General features: G+C 40.7%; 1 long non-coding RNA gene across 1 annotated transcript; it reads left to right on the top strand.

Moving 5' to 3' along the window:
* Nucleotides 1-489: 489 nt before the first annotated feature.
* LOC121584178 lies at nt 490-1,951 on the top strand. Its single transcript, XR_006003672.2, has 3 exons — nt 490-1,055; nt 1,398-1,449; nt 1,740-1,951. It is a non-coding gene; the product is annotated as an uncharacterized LOC121584178 (long non-coding RNA).
* Nucleotides 1,952-8,752: the final 6,801 nt, after the last annotated feature.

Here is an 8,752-nt window from a genome sequence, read left to right on the forward strand (position 1 = left end):
TCATCGATTCACATAGAAGTAGGCCATTTCCGTTTTGCGGACAATTTAATGTTTGAGGCTTTACTGAGCCGGACAAACGTCTCTCTTCGAGGAGAGCCCAAGCACTTCACCAATGTTTCCGCAGATCAAGTATGCAGACATTTGAGCAGTCTTGCACGAACTGACACATTTTCTGGCTGGCGCTCGCATTGCCTTAATTGTTTTCCTTACAAATAATAAAACTTTGGACATGTGTGCGTTCCTATCAAAGTAAGTGCCTTATTTTCTGTATATCGTGTTGTCGTTTCTACTGTAGCATGTATGAGACATTATGTATTTACAGTTTTATTCACGTTTTCAAGTACTGGTGACAAATAATGCATTCCGATTATTGCATATATTGTAATGGACACATATGATGTGTGTAAAATACTTTTGAGGTTGTACTGATTATAATGAGCTAAGCTATGTGTGGCGCCATGTTTGTTGACGTTAGACAATGCATTCTGGGTGTCACGTAAAACATGTCAGACCAAAGATGTTATAATGAGGTGAAGGAATGGTTCACTCTTTCGTGTAACCTTCCGGAAGTGAATGATCGTAGACGACACACGTGTGTAAAATGCATACTGTAAACAGATCAAACTCATCTTGTCTCCTCTTATTATCTTCGGTTGACGCGAAAAGAAAAAACATGGCGGCGCGGTCAAACTACCCATCGTCAGATAACTTTCGATTTCTAGAAAGTGTTTTACTCAATTATTTCAATCAATGGTGAGCTCACCCGTGATGTAATGAATTATAAATAGTAATTGCTATTAGCTAATTCACATTGTGGTTTGTGTCAGCCGAGAGTTATCTAAATATGACCGCTTGTATTATGTAAATCTTTCCTCAGTTAGTAGGCTGGACACATTACATTTTTAACAACGCATTTTTTCTGATAAGAACTAGTTCATTGCATCTGCCGTGGAGCCCAGTTTCATATTATTACCATATGTCCCAGCTGCTTGCCTTAGTTTTGAAGTAATCACGAAAAAACAGGCCTTATTTTATGGCATTTTTCACCCTGACAGGTAACACTTTTTTGGATACTACATGATTCCATGTGTTATTTCATAGTTTTGATGTTTATACTATTATTGTACAATGTGAAAATAAAGAAAAACCCTTGAATGAGTAGGTGTGTCCAAACTTTTGATTGGTAGTGTATATATATACACATAGTAAAGTACAGATACCCAATTACTTAAGTAGTACTTTAAAGTATTTTTACTTAAAAGACAATTCAGTATAAATAGAAAATGTATTAGTCAGTTAAAACGTGATTATGTTTTTATTGAAATTCATTGTTTTGTCTGAATCACATGACAATTAACATAATAAATGATGTCACAATTAATGTTTTGCATTCTCAGGAGATAGAAGCAGAGTCTACAGACAGTGCAGGGTGGAGAGCAGTTCAGTAAGGTAGATGCTGGTACATGTATTAAGTCAATCATATCAACACAAATGAATGTGTAATGAGCTAACAATAACAGCTCATTTAGCTTAATTGACTAGGTTGACTGGGTATACTCCTTTGCTTTTCAAGTTCAGAGTTTACTTTCAATTGAGATCTTGAATTAGAAGGTTGGACACTACCCATCCCCCAAACTGTTCTTGTTGAACACCACACTTGCTGACATACAGGAATTTATCAAAGCTGCACACACAGTACCATTTTATCAATTGTGGCCACCTCCCTGTTTTCCATTTAGTCCTGCAGAGTCTTCACAAACTGAAGAGGAAGAGGCCCATCAAGAATATGGAATCTCCACTTCAAGACGCCGATCACCCGCTCTTTATCAAAATGCACATTCATATTTTCATAATATTATTTTGATTCAAGAAATACAATACATGGCCAAAAGTATGTGGACACCTGCTCTCATTCCAAAATCAAGGGCATTAATATGGAGTTGGTCTGCCCTTTGCTGCTATAACAGCCCCCACTCTTCTGGGAAGGCTTTCCACTAGATGTTGGAACATTGCTGCTGGGACTTGCTTCCATTCAGCCACAAGATTATTAGTGAGGTTGGGCACTGATGTTGGGCGATTAGGCCTGGCTCGCAGTCAGCGTTCCAATTCATCCCAAAGGTGTTCGATGAGGTTGAGGTCAAGGCTCTGCAGGCCAATCAAGTTCTTCCACACCGATCATTTCTGTATGGACCTCGCTTTGTGCACGGGGGCATTGTCATGCTGAAACAGGAAAGGGCCTCCCTCAAACTGTTGCCACAAAGTTGGAAGCACAGAATAGTCTAGAATGTCATTGTATGCTGTAGCGTTAAACTTTCCCTTCACTGGAACTAAGGGGCCTAGCCCGAACCATGAAAAACAGCCCCAGACCATTATTCCTCCTCCAGCAAACTTTACAGTTGGCACTATGCATTGGGGCAGGTAGCGTTCTCCTGGCATCCGCCAAACTCAGAGGGGTGTGAATACTTTCTGAAGGTAATATATGTATAGTTTATCGTTATAGTTTTCGTCCTTGGTGTGGATGGCCCTTAACTTCAAAACTTCTAATGGCCAAAACGGCTAAAGTATAAAATGATAAACTGAGTTATGATGATTGATACAGCTGGACTCACCTCTGCACTATGAACATACATGAGATTGTCCACCACCAGGATTTTTCTCACCCCTACAATACAGATGAGGGAGAAATGTGATTATGACATTAATACACAACAATTCAAAATCATGCTAAAGCTTAACTATTGGCAACATAATTGTACACATCTGACAATGAATGGCATCTCTAAATATTCGATATACAGCTTTGTGTCTATGTCTATAAATGAGAGATTGGCAAATATATATTTTTTAAAGCAAAGTATACCTCTAACCTATTTCATTAGAAATGTTACATGTAGCTTTAACACACTAGAGTAGACAATAAAATACAATCAAGGCTACCTGGTATAAGGCTGGAGTCCAGAAACTGACAGAGAGACATTGTGGCCTGACCATGATCCAACCTCCAGTGGGTTAGAACAGCTTCCCCGTCCGCCTGTAAAAAAAGAAAAGGCAAAAGGAAAACTTGCTCATGAATAATAACCACCTCAGTTATGCGAAAAGCTATATACAGCTGCAATGTTAAAAGTGAAAACATGCTGTGTATAGCCCACTTGACCAGTGAATAAAAATCTAACGTTCTATTACCGGCAGTAGCTTTCTTTCACTTTGCTTTAAAAGGAGATATGATTTATCTTTGCTTTCTACATGCAACTCTTTGATTAACAAATAAGTGCAGGTGCTTGCGCAAAACAATATCCCAATCATGAAATGGATTTAATTTCCCAGGCTGTACATCAATGCCCCTCCATGGATCTCCTTGGTGGTGCAGAAGTCTGTCTTAATGAGAGACTGGAGCTGGAGAGATGGAAACAATCGTTGGGTTGCTTATTCCAATGTCATATGATTTGAATCATTGTTATTTCATAACGAAAGACCATCTCCAACACACATACCTCTTTCAAAGCCCCTATGTCCATTTTCTCAAAAGCTACAGAGATGAGAGAAAACATTGTTTTAAATAATTGTAAGTAAAATATAACAGGTCTCAAGTACAAGAAACCTTTTACTAGCGGAGTAAAAAAAAACACAAAAAGCATAGTAGTCTCAGCATGCAAACACTTAACAGAACATGATAACATTGACACATTTAATAGCTGAAATGTCATGGGGGATATGATGTCAGCCCCATTTCTTACTCTGGTGAGAAGGGTCCTCTTTTGCAGCACATACAGTGCATTTGGAAAGTATTCAGACCCCTTGACTTTTTCCACATTTTGTTACATTACAGCCTTATTCTAAAATGGATTAAATTGCTTTTTTTCCTCATCAATCTACACACAATACCCCATAATGACGAAGCGAAAACAGGTTTTTAGAATATTTTGCAAATGTAAAAAAATAAAAAACATACCTTATTTACATAAGCATTCAGACCCTTTGCTATGAGACTCAAATTGAGCTCAGGTGCATCCTGTTTCCATTCCACAATTTAAAATATGTCTGGTCTGTCTTGGAACATATGGGAATTGGCTCCAATTTTCATTAATATGATTAAAATACTACTGTATATGCCAATCCCTCAGCCATAGTTATAACATGCAATTTCTGCTCTTCTCCGTTCAGAAGCACTAGAAGCAGCAGACAAATCGATCCAAACACATTGAATATTGTAAATAAATTCAGCTTCATCTCATGCTCTAAATTTTATCTAACCAAATCAGCCCTACTGCCTCAAGACCCTGATGGAGGACTCGGATCAAATTGATTTGAAAGAGAGACTTTACTTATGGAATCCCAATCGTTTCCCATTTCAAATATTTGATATATTTCCTTCCTTAGATAAAACCATTGCCAGAAACTTTATCAGATTGCTCAAATCAATTCAAATATGGTGTCTCCTATTGCTCTGGAAGAGGTGGTTTTCACACATTTAAATACAGTGCCTTCGGAAAGTATTCAGACCCCTTGACTTTTTCCACATTTTGTTACATTACAGCCTTATTCTAAAATGGATTAAATTGCTTTTTTTCCCTCATCAATCTACACACAATACCCCATAATGACAAAGCGAAAACAGGTTTTTAGAATCTTTTTCAAATGTAAAAAAATAAATAATAATACCTTATTTACATAAGTATTCAGACCCTTTGCTATGAGACTTGAAATTGAGCTCAGGTGCATCCTGTTTCCATTGATCATCCTTGAGATGTTTCTATAACTTGATTGTAGTCCACCTGTGGTAAATTCAATTGATTGGACATGATTTGGAAAGGCACACACCTGTCTATATATGGTCCCACAGTTGGCTGTGCATGTCAGAGCAAAAACCAAGCCATGAGGTCGAAGGAATTGTCCGTAAAGCTCAGAGACAGGATTGTGTCAAGGCACATATTTGGGTAAGGGTACCAAAAACTTTCTGCAGCATTGAAGGTCCCCAAGACCACTGTGGCCTCCATCATTCTTAAATGGAAGAAGTTTGGAACCACCAAGACTCTTCCTAGAGCTGGCCGCCCGGCCAAACTGAGCAATCGGGGGAGAAGGGCCTTGGTCAGGGAGGTGACCAAGAACCCAATGGTCACTGACAGAGCTCCAGAGTTCCTCTGTGGAGATGGGAGAACCTTCCAGAAGGACAACCATCTCTGCAGCACTCCACCAATCAGGCCTTTATGGTAGAGTGGCCAGACGGAAGCCACTCCTCATTTAAAAGGCACATGATAGGCCGATTGGAGTTTGCCAAAAGGCACCTAAAGACTCTCAGACCATGGGAAACAAGATTCTCTGGTCTCATGAAACCAATATTGAACTCTTTGGCCTGAATGCTAAGCGTCACGTCTGGAGGAAACCTGGCACCATTTCTACGGTGAAGCATGGTGGTGGCAGCACCATGCTGTGGGGATGTTTTTCAGCGGCAGGGACTGGGAGACTAGTCAGGATCGAGGGAAAGATGAACAGCGCAAAGTACACAGAGAGATCCTTGATGAAAACCTGCTCCAGGACCTCAGACTGGGGGCGAAGGTTCAACTTCGAACAGGAAAACGACCGTAAGCACACAGCCAAGACAAAGCAGGAGTGGCTTTGGGACAAGTTTCTGAATGCCCTTGAGTGGCCCAGCCAGAGCCCAGACTTGAACCAGATTGAACATCTCTGGAGAGACCTGAAAATAGCTGTGCAGCGACACTACCCATTCAACCTGACAGGGCTTGAGAGGATCTGCAGAGAAGAATAGAAGAAACTCCCCAAATACAGGTGTGCCAAGCTTGTAGCGTCTTACCCAAGAAGACTGGAGGCTGTAATCGCTGCCAAAGGTGCTTCAACAAAGTACTGAGTAAAAGGTCTGAATACTTATGTAAATGTGATATTTCCGTTTTTAATTTTTAATACATTTGCAAACATTTCTAAACCTGTTTTTGCTTTGTCATTGTGTTATTGTGTGTAGATTGATGAGGAAAATAAAGTATTTAATCAATTTTAGAATAAGGCTGTAACGTAACAAAATTTGGAAAATGTCAAGGGGTCTGAATACTTTCCGAATGCACTGTAGATAAGATTGAAGTTTCCATTTCTCTCACAGACCACCAAAAACTGGCCATCCAGACAAACGTCCATAGTATCCACATCAGAGTCTGAAATAAACGTGTTTTTATTCATCATCATCATTCACTATAATGCAACACATCATTACATTAGACAACATAGGGCGGCACGTACCCTAGCGGTTAGAGCGTTGGGCCAGTACCCGAGCTGACAAGGTGAAAATAATCTACCGACGTGGCCTTGAGCAAGGCACTTAACACTAAGTTGCTCCAAAGGCACCGTACTACTATGGCTGACCCTGTAAAACAACCCATTTCACTGCACCTATCCAGTGTATGTGACAATACAATTATATTTTTTTTACAGAAAACAAAAGAGATACTAACCAAAGTCAAGATGCAGCAAGATAGTCTGATAGTTGAGGTCAAACAGGATTACAGTTGTATCAGCAACAACAATGCTGCAGTTTGATCTGCTGGAGGAGTAAAGCTGAGGATTTGACAACACCTGCACGAAAACAATCATGTGAACAACTTGCACCGAAGTCAAGAGAAAAGACCCTAGCTATGCAGTATTATGTACAGGTTGTGAATTGTAATTATTTTTTAAAACTGAAATATCACATTTACATAAGTCTTCAGACCCTTTACTCAGTACTTTGTTGAAGCACCTTTGGCAACGATTACAGCCTCAAGTCTTCTTGGGTATGACACTACAAGCTTGGCACACCTGTATTTGGTGAGTGTCTCCCATTCTTCTCTGCAGATCCTCTCAAGCTCTGTCAGGTTGGATGGGGGACGTCGCTGCACAGCTATTTTCAGGTCTCTCCAGAGATGTTCGATCGGGTTCAAGTCCGGGCTCTGGCTGGGCCACTCAAGGACATTCAGAGACTTGTCCCGAAGCCACTCCTGCATTGTCTTGGCTGTGTGCTTAGGGTCGTTGTCCTGTTGGAAGGTGAACCTTCGCCCCAGTCTGAGGTCCTGAGCGCTCTGGAGCAGGTTTTCATCAAGGATCTCTGTACTTTGTTCATCTTTCTCTCGATCCTGACTGGTCTCCCAGTCCCTGCTGCTGAAAAACATCCCCACAGCATGATGCTGCCACCACCATGCTTCACCGTAGGGATGGTGCCAGGTTTCCTCCAGATGTGACGCTTGGCATTCAGGCCAAAGAGTTCAATCTTGGTTTCATCAGACCAGAACAGAAAATCTTGTTTCTCATGGTCTGAGAGTCCTTTAGGTGCCATTTGGCAAACTCCAAGCGGGCTGTCATTTGCCTTTTACTGAGTAGTGGCTTCCATCTGGCCACTCTACCATAAAGGCCTGATTGGTGGAGTGCTGCAGAGATGGTTGTCCTTCTGGAAGTTTCTCCCATCTCCACAGAGGAACTCTCCCTGACCAAGGCCGTTCTTCCCCGATTGCTCCGTTTGGCTGGGCGGCTAGCTCTAGGAAGAGCCTTCGTGGTGCCAATCGTCTTCCATTTAAGAATGATGGAGGCCACTGTTCTTGGGGACCTTCAATGTAGAATCATTTTTTGGGTACCCTTTCCCAGATCTGTGCCTCGACACAATCCTGTCTCGGAGCTCTACGGACAATTCCTTCGACCTCATGGCTTGGTTTTTGCTCTGACATGCACTGTCAACTGTGGGACCTTATATAGACAGGTGTGTGTCTTTCCAAATCATGTCCAATCATTCGAATTTACCACAGGTGAACTCCAATCAAGTTGTAGAAACATCTCAAGGATGATCAATGGAATCAGGATGCACCTGAGCTAAATTTCGAGTCTCATAGCAAAGGGTCTGAATACTTATGTAAATAAGGTTTATGTTTTTTTGTAGTAAAACATTTGCTAACATTTCTAAAAACCTGTTTTCGCTTTATCATTATGGGGTAGTGTGTGTAGATTGATGAGGAATAAAAACAATGTAATCAATTTTATAATAAGGCTGTAAGGTATGTGGGAAAAGGGAAGGGATCTGAATACTTTCCGAATGCACTGTATAGCCCCTGATAGGCCTACATCTTATTTCAGATAGTCTATAGTTGCCTAGGCAAGATGTAAACTTAACAATTTAGCAGCTTGCTTAGTTAAAATGAACAGACGAATTTATTCAGCATGAATAGTTTGGCAATTTCGATGTAAGAAGTGCTTGTGTTTTCCAATAACCTGCTGGAATAGGCTAATGAGGATGGGGTCGTAATTTCAATCACATAATTAAATATGAATAAGTATATGAACTGAATATGCTTGTCAACAACAGCCAGTGTTTCTTTTTATTTTTTACCTGTAGTTTAATCTGACTGACCGTTACCGTCAATCTAATGCGTTCTAACATCTGATCGGCAGTTGCGATAGAGCTTTGATAACTTCCAATTCATTTAACTGAACATGGCCATTAATAAATTGTATAATAACACAAGGCTACACTTAAATTATAGGCTATTTATTACATCTGTTTGCCAGCTCCAGGTAGGCTACACAAGTGGCACAAATGGATTTGCAATGACTCCAGCAGGGGCGGCCTGTTCAATAGGGCGATATGGGCGACGCACTGCCAAACGGGAAAAGGAAGGGATTTTTTTTCTAATCAATTATATCACGGCAACAGTAGTTATCAGTGTTGTAATCTATACGTCTGATCTGCCACAGTGCCACACTGCCACTAAATGTCGAATCAGGC

The sequence above is a fragment of the Coregonus clupeaformis genome, chromosome 16 (assembly GCF_020615455.1).
Source record: "Coregonus clupeaformis isolate EN_2021a chromosome 16, ASM2061545v1, whole genome shotgun sequence".
NCBI lineage: Eukaryota > Metazoa > Chordata > Actinopteri > Salmoniformes > Salmonidae > Coregonus > Coregonus clupeaformis.